Genomic DNA, 18852 nt, shown 5'->3' on the forward strand with positions numbered 1-18852 from the left:
TTGAAATTGGAAGAGAAACTCCGTCCTCAGATGCAAGGCTGAGGAGCCGTGCTTAGGTTGCTTGCCTCTCGTACTCATGTGAGATCATTTGACCTCCAAGATCCAGAAGTCAAGACTTTTAAGATAAAGTGAGGTTTAGCCAGGTTGTGTTTCCTAGGGTCACCACACAGTTGAACTTCAACAGGTCTGTGATCTACTTTGTGAGTTCACAATTTACCCCATTCTGTGCAAGACCATATCTTCCCATAAATTATGGGCTAGCAGAAAGATTTTGAATGCTACAAGCATTTATTGTGAAGCAAGGTGAAAGGAATGACTGTTTCAAAACAAAAGATGAGCAAGAACAAAGAAGATGCTCCCCATGAATTGGAAAGTCAGTTTTATTACATCTACCTCCAGAATACGTTTCCACTTTGAGAAGGGATATACAGTCTGGAAGTGTGAACCTGAAAGATAAATTGACCATTGAATTACATGCAGATGGACGTCATGGAATTGTATGAGTGGATCGTGCCCTATTAGCTGTGAATGTGGTTGACCTGCCCTGCGTTACTGAATCCATGAAAACCATAGATAAAAAAAACCTTTTACAAGACAGCGGATATCTGCCAGATGCTTGTGTGCAGTGTTGATGGGGATCTTTACCCACCTCTGGAAGAACCAGCTGCTACTACTTATACTGATCCAAAAAGAGTAAGAAAAAAAGATAAGGATAGGGAGAGGAAATTCATCTGGAAGCATGGTATCACTCTACCACTCAAGAATGTCTGAAAGAGAAGATTTTGCAAGACAGCCAAGAAGAAATATATTGAATCACCTGATGTGGAAAAAGAAGTAAAAAGACTTCTCAGTACAGATGCAGAAGCTGTCAGTGCCAAATGGGAGGTAATTGCAGAAGATGAAACTAAAGAAGCAGACAACCAGATTTCCCTAGCAGGTCTAGATATTGCTTCTCCAGGCATGATTGACCATAAGCAGGGCCATGACTCCTCAGAACATGATGAGCTTCAGGAGATATTTAATGATATTAGCAGCAGTAGTGAAGAGGAAGATGAGAGAGATCCTCATGATGATGAAGATATAAACATCATTGAAATTGAAGAAGACCTAGAGAGGCAATTACAAGACAAGCTTGATGAATCTGATGAACAGCACCAAGAAAATGAGGAAACAAATCAGATAGTCATGGGAATTCAGAAGCAGATTGATATGATGAAAAGTAAACTACAAGAGACCCAAGGGTGAGCAAAATGACAGGAAGATCTCATCATCAAAGTAGAAAACCTGGCACTCAAGACTTGTCTTCAGGCTTTGCTGGTTGAGCTCAAACAGCAAGAAGAATGAGAGAAGGAACAGCTCAGTTCCTTAGAAGAACAACTTGAAACACTCCTGGAGAAATGAGAGGCCCTGGCATGCAAAGTCCCTGTTGTCCTCACATTGCTAAATGGCTCACATTCCATCCTTTGGGTTGAGGACAATATAGATTGTTAATATTGTAATTTGACTGCATTTACATTTCACCATTTTTTTGTTGCCTAGTTTGAATTTATCCTATTTCTCTGTAACACTATTTTGCTAGAAACATATATATTAATAAGTAGAAGGTGATAGATGAGAAGACTGGTTGCAGGAGAGTTTGGGGATTAATAGTTGAGCCTTTATAATTCTTACATTTATTCCAGGCCCTTCCTTCTTACTTATTGTTACTTTATGGTAAGAACTAACTCAGTAAGGAGATTTGAAGATAGAAACTGTAAAACTTGTTTTGCATTCATTTTAATTTCTCAACTATTCTTGGTAGCTCCTCCCATGTAGAGGAGCAAGTCATATACATATATATATATATAGTAGATAATCTGCCACAGCATATGAGTCTCATCTATTCACATCTATAACAGAAGCAGTTTCCTATTTGAGCATTTGTCTCCATTTTTCTTTTCATTTGTTACTTCATTAATGATGATACTCAGTGGATTAACAAAAAGTTATTTTATGACCTCAGAATCTTTTATGATCTAAGAGAGTAATAGACCTTGTTTTGGCAATTTATAAGGCTACATTTTGCTTTCCCCCTGCCATGATTGATAAAATTGCTGTTCTCTTTTCTAGGTTTTTTTTTTAAATATTATATACATATAAAGAGTTTTGCTTAACTTTTGGGACCCTATAAATTCAAGATGAGTCAAAGTTAATTGTTCATACTTTGCTCCAATTTTTCCAACTGTATTAAAGAATGATTTGACTCCCCCCACCAAAAAAAAAGAAGTTGGAAGAGAAAAAGTAACATTCAGATGAACTCATTGAAATTCAATGAGACACTATGCTAAAAGAAATGCTATGATGAACTTAGCATCAAAAAACTTTATTCTTTTTTAAAAAATTTATTTATTTTTTTCCAATTACATGTAATGATAATTTTCAACAATCATTTTTGCCACTTTAGTATGGTAAGTAATATGATATAAGCTATATATGTACTATCATGTTGCACATATTTTCATATTAGTCACATTGTGAAAGAAGTATAGAACTAAAAAGAAAAAAAATTATGTGAAGGGTAAAAACAAAATACAAATAAAAAAAGTAAAAATAATATGCTTTCATCTGCATTCAGATTCCATAGTTCTTTCTCTGCATGTGGATAGCACTTTCCATTTCAGATCTTTTAGAATTGTCTTTGATTGTGATTAAGAAGAGCTAAGTCTATCATAATTGATCATTGCACAATGTTGCTTCTGTTCATTTCTCTCGGCATGAGTACAACTAAGTCTTTCCAGGTTTTTTTGAAATCTGTCTGATCATCATTTTTTAAATTTTTAATATTTATTTATTTATTTGTTTGTTTATTTATTAGGTTTTTGCAAGGCAAATGGGGTTAAGTGGCTTGCCCAAGGCCACGCAACTAGGTAATTATTATTAAATTATTATTAAGTGTTTAAGACCGGATTTGAACCCAGGTACTCCTGACTCCAGGGCTGGTGCTTTATCCACTATGCCACCTAGCCGCCCCCGATCATCATTTCTTACAAAACAATAAAATCCCATTATATTCATGTACTCCAGCTTATTCAGCCATACCCCAATTGATGGGCATTCCCTCAATTTCTAATGTTTTTTTTTTGACACCACAAAAAAAGAGCTCTTATGAATATTGTGGTATGTGGATCTTTTCCCATTTTTTAGTGATCTCTTTGGGATACAGGTCTAGTAGTGGTATTGTTGGATCAAAGGGTATGCTTAGTTTTATTGCCCTTTGAACATAGTTCCAGATTGCTCTCCGAAATGAATGAATCAGTTCACAACTCCACCAAGACTGCATTAGTGTCCATTTTCCCACATCCCCTCCATCATTTATCATTTGCCTTTTTTTTGTCATTTTAACTAGTCTGCTAGGTATGAAGTGGAATCTAAGTTTTTTTTTCAAATTACATTTCTCTAAGCAATAGTGACTTCGAGAATTTTTTTCATATAACTATAGATAGACTTAATTTCTTCATCAGCAAAATACCTGTTCATATCATTCGACCAGTTATCAATTGGGGAATGACTTGAATATAAATTTGCCTCAGTTATTTGAATATATATAAATATTAGCCTTTATTGGAAACACTGGCTGTAAAAACTATTTCCTAGCTTTCTGTTTTGCTTCTAATCTCGGTTATATTCATTTTGTTTATACAAAGCCTTTTCAATTTAATGAAATCACAATTACCAGTTTGAATTTCATAATGTTCTCTATCTCTTCTTCAGTCATATATTCTTATTCTCTCCAAGGATCTGACAGGTAAATGAATCCTTACTCTTCTATTTGGTATATGTATCACCTTTTATGTTTAAATCATACACCCATTTTGATTGAACCTCAATATAGGGTGTGAGATGTTGATATATATATATATATATATATATATATATATATATATATATCTTATTTTCTATCTTTTTATTTCTAGTTTTCCCAGTAGTTATTTTCAAATAGTGAGTTCTTAACCCAGAAGCTAGAAACTTTGTGTTTATCAAACAGTAGATTATAATAGTTATTTACTACAGTGTTTTGTGAACCTACCCTATATCTACCACTTTGTTTCTTAGTACCAAATAATCTTGGTAACTGTTGCTTTATAATATAGTTTTAGATTTGGCAAGGCTAGGCCACTTTCTTTGAATTTTTTTTCATAGATTCACTTGATATTCTTTTTTTCCCCAAAGATTTTATTTATTTTGAGCTTTATAATTTTTCCCCCAATCTTGCTTCCCTCCCCCAACAGAAAGCAATTTTGCCGGTCTATACATTGTTTCCATAGTATACATTGATCCAAATTGAATGTGATGAGAAAGAAATAATGTCCTTCAGGAAAAAAATAAAGTATAAGAGATATCAAAATGACATAATAAGATGAATTTTTTTCCCTTAAATTGAAGGTAATAGTCTTTGATATTTGTTCAAACTCCACAATTCTTTCTCTGGATAGAGATGGTATTCTCCATCCCAGATAACCCAAAATTGTTCCTGATTGTTGCACTGATGGAATGATCAAGTCATGTTGGTGTTAGGGTGTACAGTGTTTTTCTGGTTCTGCTCATCTCACTCAGGATCAGTTCATGCAAATCCCTCCAGGCTTCCCTGAATTCCCATCCCTCCTGGTTTCTAATAGAATAATGACATACATATATCACAGTTTGTTAAGCCATTCTCCAACTGAAGGATATTCACTCAATTTCCAAACAGGGCTGCTATGAATATTTTTGTACAAGTGATGTTTTTACCCCTTTGCATCATCTCTTCATGGTATAGACCCAGTATTCACTTGATATTCTTGATTTTTTGTTCTTCCAGATAAATTTTCTTATCATTTTTTTCTAGTTGTATAAAATAATTTTTGGGTAGTTTGATTGGTATGGTACTAAATAAGTAGATTAATTTGGAAAGAATTGTTATTTGTATTATATTAGCTCAGACTACCAATGAGCAGCTAGCATTTTTCCAGTGATTTAGATCTGGTTTTATTTGAGTGAAAAATACTTTATAATTATATTCATATAGTACCTGGGTCTGTAGTAGACTCCCAGATATTTGATGTTGTCTACAGTTGTTTATTTGTTTTTAATCAAATATTTTATTTATTTTTCCAACTACATGCCATGGTAGTTTTCTTTTTTCTTTTTTGAAAGGCAATGGGGTTAAGTGACTTGTCAAAGGTCACACAGCTAGATAATTATTAAGTGTCTGATGCTGCATTTGAACTCAGGTCCTCCTGACTCCAGGGTCAGTACTCTCCACTGCCCTACTTAGCTGCCTCATGGTAGTTTTCAACAATCATTTTTTGCTAGCTTGGCAAGGTTTTTTTTTTTTCTTCCCCCATTCCCCTGACAGAAAACAATCTTACATAAGCTATACATAAATAACCATGTTAAACATAGAACTGTATTAATCATGTTGTGAGAGAAGAATCAAATCCAAACCCAGAAAAAATATCATTAGAGGGATAAAAAACATAATATCTAAGATTACTTTTTAAAACTGAAGACATTAAATTCTGGTCAGCATTTAAACCCACAGTTGCTTCTTTCCTTCTCTGGTTATGGATAGTCTATCACAAGATTATTATACTGCTGAAATGTTCAAGTTCATCATAGTTGATCATTACCCCATGTTGTTGTTAGCATGAATAATACTATTCTGGTTCTGCTCACTTCACTCAGTATCAGCTCATGAAAGTCTTTCCAGGCTATTCTGAAATACTATCCCTCTTGATTTCTTATAGTGTTTCACCAGATTCATATATTACAATTTGTTCAGGCATTACTTAATTGATAGCCATCTCCTCAGTTTCTAGTTCTTTGTCACTATGAAAAAACTTGCTATAAAATTTTTATTCCTGTGAGGTTTTTGTTTTACCCTTTCTTGTGATCTCTTTGGGATCTAGACCCATTAGTGGTATTGTTGGATCAAAGGTTATGCACAGTTTTATTGCCCTTTGGGTATAATTAAAGAATGCTTCCTAGAAAGGATGGATAAATTCACAACTCCACTAACAATGCATTAGAGTCTACAGTTGTTCTGAATGAAATTTCTCTTTCTAGGGGTGGCTAGGTGGTGCAGTGGATAGAGCACTGGCCCTGGAGTCGGGAGTACCTGAGTTCAAATCCAGTCTCAGACACTTAATAATTACCTAGCTGTCTAGCCTTGGGCAAGCCACTTAACCCCATTGCCTTGCAAAAAAATAAACCTAAAAAAAAGTTTCTCTTTCTATCTCTTGTACTTGTTGTTAATGTATAGAAATGATGCTAATGGTATATGTAGTCTTATTTTATATCCTGAAACCTTTCTATAGTTATTAAGTTTCAAGCAGTTTTTTAGTGCTTTCTCTAGGATTCTTTAAGTTTATCATATCATCTGCAAAAAGTGATAATTTGTTTCCCTCAATGCCTATTCTTTTGCTAAAACTAACATTTCTCATTCAATTTTGAATGGTAGGGAACATCTTGTTTCACCCTTGATCTTATTGGGAAGGCTTTTCTAACTTATGCTCATTGTATATCATGGTTTTAGATAGATACTGCTTATCATTTTTTTATTTAATTAATTTTCACAATACTACAATAGTCTTGTTGTAAAAGTAAACATAATCTCCCCTCCCCCACAAAGATAGAGAAACCTCAAGAAAAACAAAGTAAGAGGAAAAAAGTATACTTCAGTCTGCATTCAGATCCATCAACTCTGCCTCTAGGATGGATCATATTCTTTATCATGTCCATCAGAGAAGTTGCTTCAATATTTTTTTCCCACAGTTGTTATTGCTAGTTGTATTATCCTCCCACCTATTCCCCTGTCCTTGCTCAAAAATGGATTGTATCTGGCTACCATCTCCCATGATCTTCCCTCTCCTCTAACATCTACAGCCCCCTTCCCTCCCCCATCCCCTTTCTCCCATTCCTTTCCTCTCCTTTTTTCCTCTAGAGCAAGATAGATTTCTCTACCTTATTAAGTGTGATACTTGTTATCATTTTAAGGAAAAATTAATTGATTCTTATGCTCTATAATTTTTATAGGAATAGATGCTGCATTTTGTCAAAAGCTTTTTCAGTGTCTATTGAGACAATCATATGCTTTCTGATAATTTATTCATAAAATCAATGTTTCATTTTATTCATTAGGTCAATAATTTTCTTATTTTCAATTTCATTAAATTCTGATTTTCAGGATTTGGAATTTGATATTTAACTGGGGATTTCTAATTTCTCATTTTTCTAGCTTTTCTAGTTGCATAAAAAATTTAATGATCTCTGCATTCCTTCAGGGTTATAAAATTCCTCCTAAAGATTGCTTTGTCTGCATTTCATAAAATTTGATATGTTGTCTCACTCTTGTCATTCTTTTTTTTTCTTTTTAGGTTTTTGCAAGGCAAACAACGTTAAGTGGCTTGCCCAAGACCACATAGCTAGGTCATTATTAAATGTCTGAGACTGGATTTGAACCCAGGTACTCCTGACTCCAGGACCGGTGCTTTATCCACTGTGCCACCTAGCTGCCCCACACTCTTGTCATTATATTGGATAAATTATTGCTTCTTTCTATGATTTGTTGTTTGGTCAAGGCATTTTTTAGAATTGGGTTATATAGTTTTCAATTAGTTTTTCATTTATCTTTCCATTGCCCTTTGTTACATGTAATTTTTATTGACTCATGAGCTGAGAAAGATACATTTAATATTTTTGCCTTTCTGTATTTGATTGTGAGATTTTTATGCCATGTATTGCCAAAAAAAGGCATAATCTTTTCTATCTCTATTCAATGTTCTCCATAGGGCTATCATATTTAACTTTTCTCAGATACAGTTCACTTCTCTAACTTCTTTGTTGTTTATTTTGTGACTGAATGTATCTAATTCTGAGAGAGGGAAGTTAAGGTCATCTACTAGAATATCTTTACATTTATTTCTTCCTGTAACTCCCTTAACTTCTTCTCTAAGAATTTGGATGCGTGCATATATTTAGTATTGGTATTGCTTCATTGTCTATGATGCATTTTAGCAAGATGCAGTTTCCTTTAAAATCTCTTTTAATTAGATCTATTTTTGCTTTTGCTTTGTCTGAGATCAAGGTGTTTTTTTTTTACTTCAGTTGAGGCATAGTATATTCTGCTCTAGTCTTTTATATTTATTCAATGTGTATCTCTACTTCAAAAGTGTTTCTTGTGAACAACATATTGCCGGATTCTGATTTTTAATCCATTCTGCTATACTCTTCCATTTTATGAGAGTTCATTCCATTCATATTCATTATTTTGATTACTAACTCTGTATTTCCCTCCATTCTATCAATCCCTATTTATAATTTTCTTTGTCTTTCTACCTATCCCTCCTCACAGCATTTTGCTTTTGACCACTTCTTCAATTGCCCTTCCTTCCTTTAGTCCCTATCCACTATTTCTCTTCCTCTTCTCCTCTCTAACCTATTCTCCCTTCTATCAATCCCTCTTTTCTTTTCTTTGTTCTTTTCCTTCCTATTTTCCTATAGGATACGATAAATGTCTAAACCCAGTTGTGAGATACATAGGTCAAATTCAATTAAGATTCAGTGGTCACACTCTTCCTTCTTTCCCTCCACTATTATAGATCCTTTGTGTCTCTTGATGTGTTATTATTCACCCTCTTCTGCCTCTCCCTTCCTCTACCAATACAATTCTGTTTTTTCATAGGTTGATTACTTATCTTTAATATCATCAAATTATAATCAATTTATACCCCCACACTCTAAGTATACTCCTAGTTGTCTAAATAGAAATATGATTCTGAAGAATTACAATTATTATTTTCCCTTGTAGCGATGTAAACCGTTGAGTCTTTTACAGTAACTTTTTTTCCTGTTTACTTTTTTACATATCTCTTGAGTAATGTATTTGATGATCAAATTTTCTGTTCAGTTCTGTTTTTTTTTTTAATCAGGAAAGGATAAAATACACTATTTATTTGAATACCTATCTTTTCCCCTGAAAGAATATGCTCAATTTTTGCAAGGTAACAGATTCTTGGTTGGAATCCAGACATCTTTGCCTTTCTGAATATCATATTCTATGTCTCCTGATTCTTTATTATTGAAGCAGCTAAATCCTGTGTAATACTGACTGTAGCTCCTTGGTATTTGAATTGTTTCCTTCTGGCTGTTTGCAATAGTTTCTCCTTGAGTTGATAATTCTGGAATTTGGTTACAATGTTCCTTGGAATTTTTATTTGGGTATCTCTTTCAAAGGTGATGGGTGTATATTTTCAAGGACTATTTTACTCTCTCATTCTAGAATATTAGGATAGTTTTTCTTGATGATTTCCTGAAACATATTGTCTAGTTCTTGGTTTGATAATAGCTTTTCAAGTCTAATAATTCTTAGATTATTTCTCCTGGAGGACTATATTTTTTCCCTTTGAAATATTTTATGCAGTAGTGGGATTCCAGTAAATTAGCAACCCTAACGGCCATTTTAAGTATATAAAAAAGAAATACCTAAAGGTATTTTAATATTTCATGCCTTTAATACTCAAATAAGAACAATAAAAGAGGCACACAAAACTAGCATATGTTATATTACTCACAGTAAATAAATATATCCTTAATGGAACAATAACAATTACATGATCATAGAGTCAATGTTGGAATTTATGCAGAACCAAAACTCATTCTACCTATTCTAATTCTTTATATCATCCACCTTCATGGCTTCTGAAATGGGCAATAAGATAACCCTTGAAATCCATATTTATTTGGTTCATTGTGTGCTAGCTTCTCATTGCTTTCACTGTTCAGGGAACACCAGCACACTCATAATATCACAGGGGAATTTTGGGCATAATACAAAGCAGAAACAAAAGTAGCTTATTGTTCGGTACTTTTTCTTTTTACATTCTATGTTTGTTTACTGAAGTAACAAAAACAAGGGAATTAAAATGATCAAAAGTAAAATGAGTTTTGATAGAGCATTGGCCCTGGATTCAGGAAGACCTGAGTTCAAATACAACCTCAAGACACTTAATAATTACCTAGCTGTGTGACCTTGAGCAAATCACTTAACCCCATTTGCCTTGCCAAAAAAAATCCCCCCAAAAGTATGAGTTTTAATAAATGAATAAATAAATATTTCAAGCATAGTTCTGTCAATTTTTTTCACCTATGGATGGAATGAACATTACTATGGTGCTTAGAAAATGCTGTTGTGCAGATGAGCATTAAAAAAGAGTAAGGAATGTAAAATTATGATTTTGTTCATTGGGAGACTGTCAGAAGTCCATCTTAGACAAAACCTTGATTACAAGTGTCATTTTAACAATCAGTTCACCAAACTCAATGTAAAATTAGTTATCAATTCTATAGCACTAGTGTGAACAGGCTTAATTCCACCACTGATTTCATATTTTCTTTTATTTTTCCAGTTTTTTTCCAAGGATTTTGCAAGGCAAATGGGGTTAAGTAGCTTGCCCAAGGCCACACAGTTAGGTAATTATTAAGTGTCTGAGGCCAGATTTGAACTCAGGCACTCCTGACTTCAGAACAAGTGCTCTATCCACTGTGACACCTAGCTGCCCCCTATTTTTCCAATTTTTAAAATTTATGTGATAGATTCTTGATGTCTTAAAGAGTCATTAATTTCCCCTTACTCAGTTTTAATTTTTAAGAATTTTTTCTTCAGTTAGGTTTTTAATATTTTTTTCCCAGTTGGTATTTTTTTTAGTCAGTTTTTGTGCTTCCTTTCCAAACCATTAACCCTTTCCTCACAAATCTCTTGCATAACTCTCCTTTCTTTTTTCAGTTTTTTTCCTACCTCTTTTACTTGATTTTTAAACTCCTTTTTGATCTTTTCTAAGAGGACATTGTTTTTGCACTTGAGACCAATTCATAATTCTTGTTGAGCTTCACATGTAGAATTTTGCCACTGTTTTTCCTCTTCTAAGATGGAGTTTTGTTCTTCTCTGTCTCCATAGTAGCTTTTTGTGATTAGGGGCTTTTTTTTAAAACTCCTTTTAAAAGTGGAGCTCTGCTCTTGGGTTACGGGGGGCTCACTACCAAGCTTCTTGTGCTGGGGTCCAAGGGTCTGGTCACTGGTTTTCCTCACTGGGGCCTCATGAGTTAGTGGCTTGCTCCCTGTGCTAGGGTGGCCAAACCCAGTCTTGTGTTTTGCCCCAGGCTTCTGGGCTCTCAGTGTGCCTTCTGTGCTGGGGTTGGGACCCTTACTCTTCTTGCCTGTTGATCTGCTGGTCTGATGAGCCAGAACCCAGGGAACTGAGCTATTGATCTGCAGTGTGGCTAAGAGCCCTGAAGTCTCTCCAAGAAGTCTTTGCAAGTCTCTAGAGTTGAATAATTGTTTTACTTCATCTTTTTTTGTGGATTTTGTCACTCCAAAGTCTGATAGAGTTTTCATTTAAAATTTTTTCAAAGGAAAACTGGGGGAAAAGCTCAGGGAACTTTCTAGCTTCTCTCTATCATTTTGGTTTTCCCCTTTGCTATAAAATGCATATGTTTGGGGACTTCCAGGGTGGAACAAAGATAGTGGCACAAAGCTAGGAAGTTTTTCTCAAAAAAAAAAACTGTGAATGAAGCCTCTAAACAGATCCTAAAACAACAAAATCTTGTAGGAAATTCAGGAAAAGGTATGTGGTATAGGTAAAGTGGTAGAAAAACCCAGTGTAGGAGGAAGAGTGGGGAAGCCAACAAGAGACTTTTAGCCATAGTGAAGCTAAGGTTCCAGCAGAGCCCCGCCAGCAGTGAGGATCCCAATCCTAGTTAAGGGAGCAAGGTTTTGAGTCTTTGGAATCTGAAGCACTGGGAGCAAACCAAGAATCAGAGCATACCAGAAATGCCAGAGTAGAAAGTCAGGGACAAGAATTGCAGCCCCCAGCAAAAAAAGCTTAGGGCTATACATCCTATACCAAAAGATTAGAACCCAACTGACAAAATGACAAAATAAAAGTGCTGACCATTAACAACTACTATTCTGATAGAAGAGATAAAGACACTATCTCAGAAGAGGCCAAAGTCAAAATGTCTATATGTGAAGCTTCTAGTGGATTGATAATTTGGTGTTTTCAATTTAAAAGGATTTTAAAGAAACAAAGAAGAGATGAAGATGAAAAATGGAGAAAAGACCTGAGAGTTATGCAGGAGAATTATGAAAAATTAACTGAAGAAAACAATAATTTTAAAAGTAAACTTGACTAGCTAGAAATAAAATTAACCAGCTAGAAAAGGAAACAGAAATGCTACCTGAAAAAAATAAAGCCTTAAAAAGTAGAATTGAACAAATGTAAAAGAATGACCCTGTGAGACACCAAGATTCTATCAAAGAAAACCAAAAGGCTGAAAATAATGGAAGGAAATGTAAATAACATCTTACAAAAAATAACAGACCTGGAAAATAGATCCAGAACAGAGAGTTTATGAATTACCAGACAACCTGAAAGCCAAGATCAGAAAAAAGAACCTGGACAAGATCATGCAGAAAATTATTAAGGTAAACTTCCCCATATATACTAGAAGAAGATAAAATATACTTGAAAGAATCTATCAATCACCCCCCCAGAAAGAGATTCCCAAAATAAAAACTCCAAGGAATCTTGTAGGTAAAGTTCAGAATTCTCAACTCAAGGGAAAAATATTTCAAAAAGTTAAAAAGAAGCAATTTAAATACCTGGGAGATATGATCAGGATTTTTCAGGACTTATCAACTTCAACATGAAAGGATCTGAAGGATCCTGGAATATGATACTCCAGACAACAATGAAACTTGGATTACAACCAAGAATCTACTGCAAAATTCAGTTTATTCATTCAGGGAAAACAATGAACTTTCAACAAAATAGAACTTTAAAATCTATCTAGTAAAAAGACCAGAACTAAACAGAAAATTGCATCTTCAAATTTAAGACTTAAGAGCAAGAGATGACTTAAAGGTAAATGAAAGGGATTGGAGTTTTAGTTAATAAAAACTAAACTGTCTACAACCTTTTATGAGAAGACAATACTTGTAGCTCTTGTGAAATGTACTTCTTTTAGAGAATGTGGATATAAATTGACTAGATCAAACTTTCAGCTCTTGCATTGTATTCCTGAGGAAGGAGCTTGAAAAGGGGGCTGTGGATATAAATAGACTATGATGTAATCAAATTCCTAGCCCTTCAATATATGTATACTTAATGATATTGAATTGTTTGTATTCCTACATGGGAAAAAGATACTGATAACTCCTATGAACTTTCTCATTTATAAGAGCTGTTAGAAGGAGCATATGTAGACAGGACATAGGAAGGAGCTGAATATAATGGTGTAATATAGTAAAATGATGGAGTCAATGGGTGATAAAGGAAAGAACCAGGAGGAAGGGAAAGGAGATGAAGAAGAAACTAAGAAATTTCACATAAGAGTCAAGAGAAAGATTTTTCAATGGAGTGGAAAGGGGGAAGGTAAGGGGGAATGAATGAACCTTCATTCTTATCAGAGATGGCTCAGAGAGGAAATAACATATACACTTAATAGGGTGAGGAAATCTATCTTACCCTAGAGAAAAATGAGAAGAAAAGGATGGGATAAGGGGGAATGGGGGCAGGGAAGGGGGGGATAGGTGATAGAAGAAAGGGAAGATTGAAAGAGAGGGTACTCAGATTCAATATACTTTTGGCCAGGGCCAGGATGAAAGGAGAGAGAGAATAGAATACATGAGAGTGGAGAGGAATAGAGTGGAGGAAAATATGGCTAGTAATAGCAACTGTGGGAAAAATATTGAAGCAACTTCTCTGGTGGACTTATGATAAAGAAAGCAACTCACCCCAGAGACAGAGTCATTGGAATCTGAACACAGATTGAAGTACATTTTTTCTCTCTCTATTCTTGAGATTTCTCATTTTCTTGGGGGGGGGGAGGGAGTGGGGTTTATGTTTCCTCTTATAACACATTCAATTTACATCAATGTAAAGACTATTAGACTGCCTTCTATGGGGGTAGAGGGAAGGGAGGGTAGGAGAAAAATTGTAAAATTCAAAACCTTACAAAAAATCATAGGTAGATACTACTATTGTATGTAATTGGAAAACAAATAAAATGTTAACAGAAAAAAGTTATAAGAGCTACAAACAAAATACATAAAAATATATGCTTCTTTATATCTTTAACTAGTTCTTACCTTATTTGTGTATATGTATGTAATAAATAAGTTTATAAATACACATGGATATTAAAAACTGAATTGTCAAATTCAGAAAAAAAGCACACACACATATGTTATATCTAGTTCCTGTCTGATTTTAATATGTTGATGAAGTAATTTTTTTCAAAGTCAATATGTGGCCCCCAGGGATTTCTATGTACAGATGAGTAGCTCCCTTTTCTATTTGTGTTTGACATCATCAGTCTAGATAAATGCATAGAGATAGGAGATGAAATATATATACAGAAGACATAAAGTGGGCTGGAACATAGAGATTGAAGAACCTGTCATTAACAGGTAAAGAAAAGGGCAGAGCTAGGCTGTGGAGGGGTTTTCATTTAATCCTAAACAAGAGGGAGTCACTGAAGGTTGCTGGAGTAATGAAGTGACATGTTCAAATGTATGCTTTAGAATTATACTGGAGAAAGAAGAGATTGAAAATGGGAAGATCAATTGGGAGTCTATGACAGTAGCCCAGGAGAGAGAGTAAAGGTGTGCGCTATTGTAGTCTGAGTAGAAAGAAATAGTTATGAGATGTTATGGAGATAGAATTCGCAAAACTTGCTCATTGATTGGATATTGGGAGGTAGGGATGAGAAGGAAGGGATACTAAAGTATTGGAGGCCATTAGAACTGGGTTTTGATCAACTATTCTGGCAAAGAAGTTTAGATAATACAAGTGTAAGGTCAAAGTTGATTTAATTAATCAAACACCTTTCCAAAAAAAGTGGCTACCTTAATCAGGTGCTAAACCAACTACTGAATCAATCAGGCAGTCTATCAGAGGCATTAAACTAAATGGAAACAATTTAGTTAGTCAAGTTTGGAAGGAGTAGAATACTTTAAACCTTTGGATGAAATTTAATGTTGCTGCACAGGAAGTATGTTGAGACTGGCTGAGGAGACTTAGCCTATGGCGGTTCATTGTATAAAATAGCATACTAGTTCAGAATCTGGACATTTGAGTCTCTGGCCAGTAGTTCTTGCCAAACTCCTAAGAAATAATTACCTAATCCCTGCCCTTTTGATCAGAGTATGACACTGTGAATTTCTAAAGGCTGAAGGATTTGAACTTCTCATTGGTATCCTAACAGAATTCCAGGGACAACAGTGACTAACAATAGTGGGCATAGAGACCCCAGGACAAATGATCCACTGAGCAAAGCCAATAGCAGAATCCCAGTGGAAAGATCCCATCCCTAGTCATTTATGAGAACTCTTAAAAAAAGGAGAAAAATGTCTACAGGTGATGAGGATCTGTAAATTACCACTTTGCTACATGCACTAAGTTTTAAGCCTACTCTGTAGATAGTTGTAAGGGAGAACTCACCATTTTGGGGTGAGTTCTTACTATGCCACTTTAGATAAATGTTGGACTGTATGGGTGGTCAAAAAGGACTAGTACCTCTAGTAGGAGAGCTTGCCAAGCCCTTTTCAGGGCTGCTCATCTACTTTTGGTGTCCACCTTGCATTCAACTATAACATTTGCCTCCAACTATAACCATGCCTTGAGGTCACACCTCAGTATGTCATCTTGGCAGATGGGCTAAATCCTTTCAAAGGGTTAAGGGAGTATTTAGCCCATGCATATAAAGACTTTCTTCAATGGCGAATGAGAATAATTATTCTAGCAGTCACATAGATAACTGAAGTCTAAAGTGCAGAGCGCTTGGACTTTGGTCAGATATCAGATGCCAAGGTCATCCACTGAATCCTGGACCATTGTCAATCATCCTGTCTTTTGTTATGCCACTGGACTTGGATAACTCTGGAAGACAGAGTGAGGCTGTCTACTTTGTGCAATTCTGCCTTCAAATTCAATTCAACAATGGAGTAAGAAATTATCCCATGATATCATTGATCCCCTCAAAAAATAAAGGCTGAAGAACATTAAGCACCTATTTCTATAAATTCTGCCTGTTTAGTTGAGATTAACTGAGTAGAAATCACTCTGATGGGGATTATGAATAGTATTATGAAACTACCCTAAATTACTAGTAGAAATATTAATGGAGAAATAACTAAATAGCAAAGTGGAGTCTTAGGGATCAAGGGTAGGACGTCTTGAGCTCAAATCAAGCCCCAGATACTAACTAAATGTGTGACACTGGGCAAATCACTTAACTACTGTTTGTCTCAGTTTCCTCATCTGGAAATTGAGGATAATGATAGTGATTCTCCTCACAGGGTTGTCTTAAAGATCAAGAGGATAAATGTTAAGGGCTTTGGAATCCTTAAAGTGATATATAAATGCTAGCTAGTATTGAATCCACTTCAGGAAATTGATATTTCAGTGTGAACTGAAATTTGGAGAGTAAACCTAGAGATTTGCTATATAACATTATTAGATTATTCATACCCTTTTACCCTGAGGTCCCAACACTGAGACTATACTCCAAGGATCTATGATCCAAGAATCAATCACTCAAGGAACATTTTAAAAATGTCCATATGGGTGATGCAGTGGATAGAGCATCAAGCCTTAAGTTGGGAAGACCTGAGCTCATATTCAACCTCAGTCACTTACTACATGTGTGACCTTGGACAAATCACATAACTCCTTCAGTTTCTTCATCTATAAATACTTCCCAGGATTAGAAGGCTTAAATGGATAATGTTTGTTAAGTGCTTAGAACATAATAAATGCTCTATAAATATTAGTTATTATTACCTTATGGTAGATATTGTATTAGTCAATGGCTATAAAAGTTATCTGTGCCTGTTATGGAGGGACTAACTTAGCTAAGTATGGAGTTGCCCATCCTAGCAGTTTAGTCACAAGATGATGAATTCTTTGACTATGAGGACCCATGGAAGAGGGGAAAAAAATTTAAATATAAATATTTTATTTGTTTTCCAATTATATACAATACTAGTTTCTACCTCTCATTTTTGGTAATGTCTTGAATTTTACAATTTTTCCCCAAACCCCCCTTCCCTCCCCCACCTGCCCATAGTAGTCAGTCTGATAATCTTTACTATACAATGCTATACATTGATCAAAATTGAATGTGTTGAGAGAAAAATCATATCCTTGAGAAAAAAATAAAATATAAGAGATAGCAAAATTACATAATACATAAAACAACTTTTTTTTAAACTGACAGTGATAGTCTTTGTTTAAACTCCAGTTTTTTTCTCTGGATACAGATGGTTTTCCTCATTGCAGATACCCTAAAATTGTCCCTGATTATTGCTCTGATGAAATGAGCAAGTCCATTAAGGTTAATCATCACTCCCATGTTGCTATTAGGATGTACAATGTTCTTTTGGTTCTGCTCATCTCATTCAGCATCAGTTCATGCAAGTCTTTCTAGACTTCTCTGAATTCCCATCCTTCATGGTTTCTTATAGAACAATAGTGTTTCATCACACACACACACACACACACATATATATATGTGTGTGTGTGTGTGTGTGTGTGTGTGTATATACATATATATATATATATGTATATATCACAATTTGTTCAAAAATCCCCCAATTGAAGGACAATCACTCCATTTCCAATTCTTTGCCACCACAAACAGCTGCTGTGAATATTTTTGTACAAGTGATGTTTTTACCCTTTTTCATGATCTATTCAGGGTATAGACCCAGTAGTGGTATTGCCTTGGTCCCATCTTGTAGAGTATTGGAAAAGATAAGGAAAGTAATGCTAAAAATGACATGGTCCTTAGAATGTCTATAAATATTGACAATTGGCACGCAAAATATGAGAGCTTTATCTGGTGGTTACATAACTGATTTGCTGTTGTAGGAAATAAATCAAAACAATTTCAACATTATTTCTATAAATTAAACCACAAGACAAAAACAAAGTTGTAGTAAATGGAACAATAGTCCACATGTTCTCCTTGGAAAGGCAAATAAAGGGGTTTGCAGATTTGGTTTCATCATAGGCTTGAGAGCTGATGTTTTATAGACTCTTGCTCACTTATTTTGTAGTGGTAGTGATGAGTAGAAGCAAAAGATTCCAGAAGGAAAAAGACATTCTGAGGGCTAACATCTGCTTCAAAGGGTGAAGTAGAAAAATCCTATCAAGAAACTGACAAGCTAAATCAAGAAACTAAATCAAGATAATCATTAATACACAGTAACTTTAACACAAAAAAGGCAAAGGAAAAGAAGGCAAAAAATGTTAGAAATTATGATTCTGGAGAAAAATACAAAATATTCAAATGCTCATAAGACTACTCAGAAACTTCAAACCTCAATGTGTATACACACACACACACACACACACACACACACACACACACACAAACACACACACACACAAGGAGGAGAACCATATAATTTTTTGAGGAGTTTGGACTTTTGATTTCATTGGTGTGGGAAACAGCTAGGAAAACTCTCTCTACTGTTGCAGAATATTTGTATATACTCTTCAAGAAGAGAGTCATGAGGAATTAGATATGATGAGCATCAATCATCATAAAAATGAAATTGATTATATCTTGCCATTCGTGACATAGCTGGCCATCAGTATGGGAGTCATTTCTGAATGATCTGTTTTTTGTGCTTATCAGACCATTGAGTATTTAAAGCACAGTCCCAAATCAAGAGCAGATTTGAATAAAAGATGAAGCAAAGATGTTGTGTCAAATTATAATAAATACAACCAGATCTATTCCAACTATTGATGCTAAAAAATGAAGTAT

The 18852-nt window shown here is 34.8% G+C and overlaps 1 pseudogene; it reads left to right on the forward strand.

The window, feature by feature from the left end:
- Positions 1-312: 312 nt before the first annotated feature.
- Positions 313-1401, forward strand: LOC141516180 (transcription initiation factor TFIID subunit 7-like; annotated as a pseudogene).
- The last annotated feature ends 17451 nt before the right edge of the window (positions 1402-18852 follow it).

This window comes from Macrotis lagotis, chromosome 3 (genome assembly GCF_037893015.1).
Source record: "Macrotis lagotis isolate mMagLag1 chromosome 3, bilby.v1.9.chrom.fasta, whole genome shotgun sequence".
NCBI classification, from domain to species: Eukaryota; Metazoa; Chordata; class Mammalia; order Peramelemorphia; family Peramelidae; genus Macrotis; species Macrotis lagotis.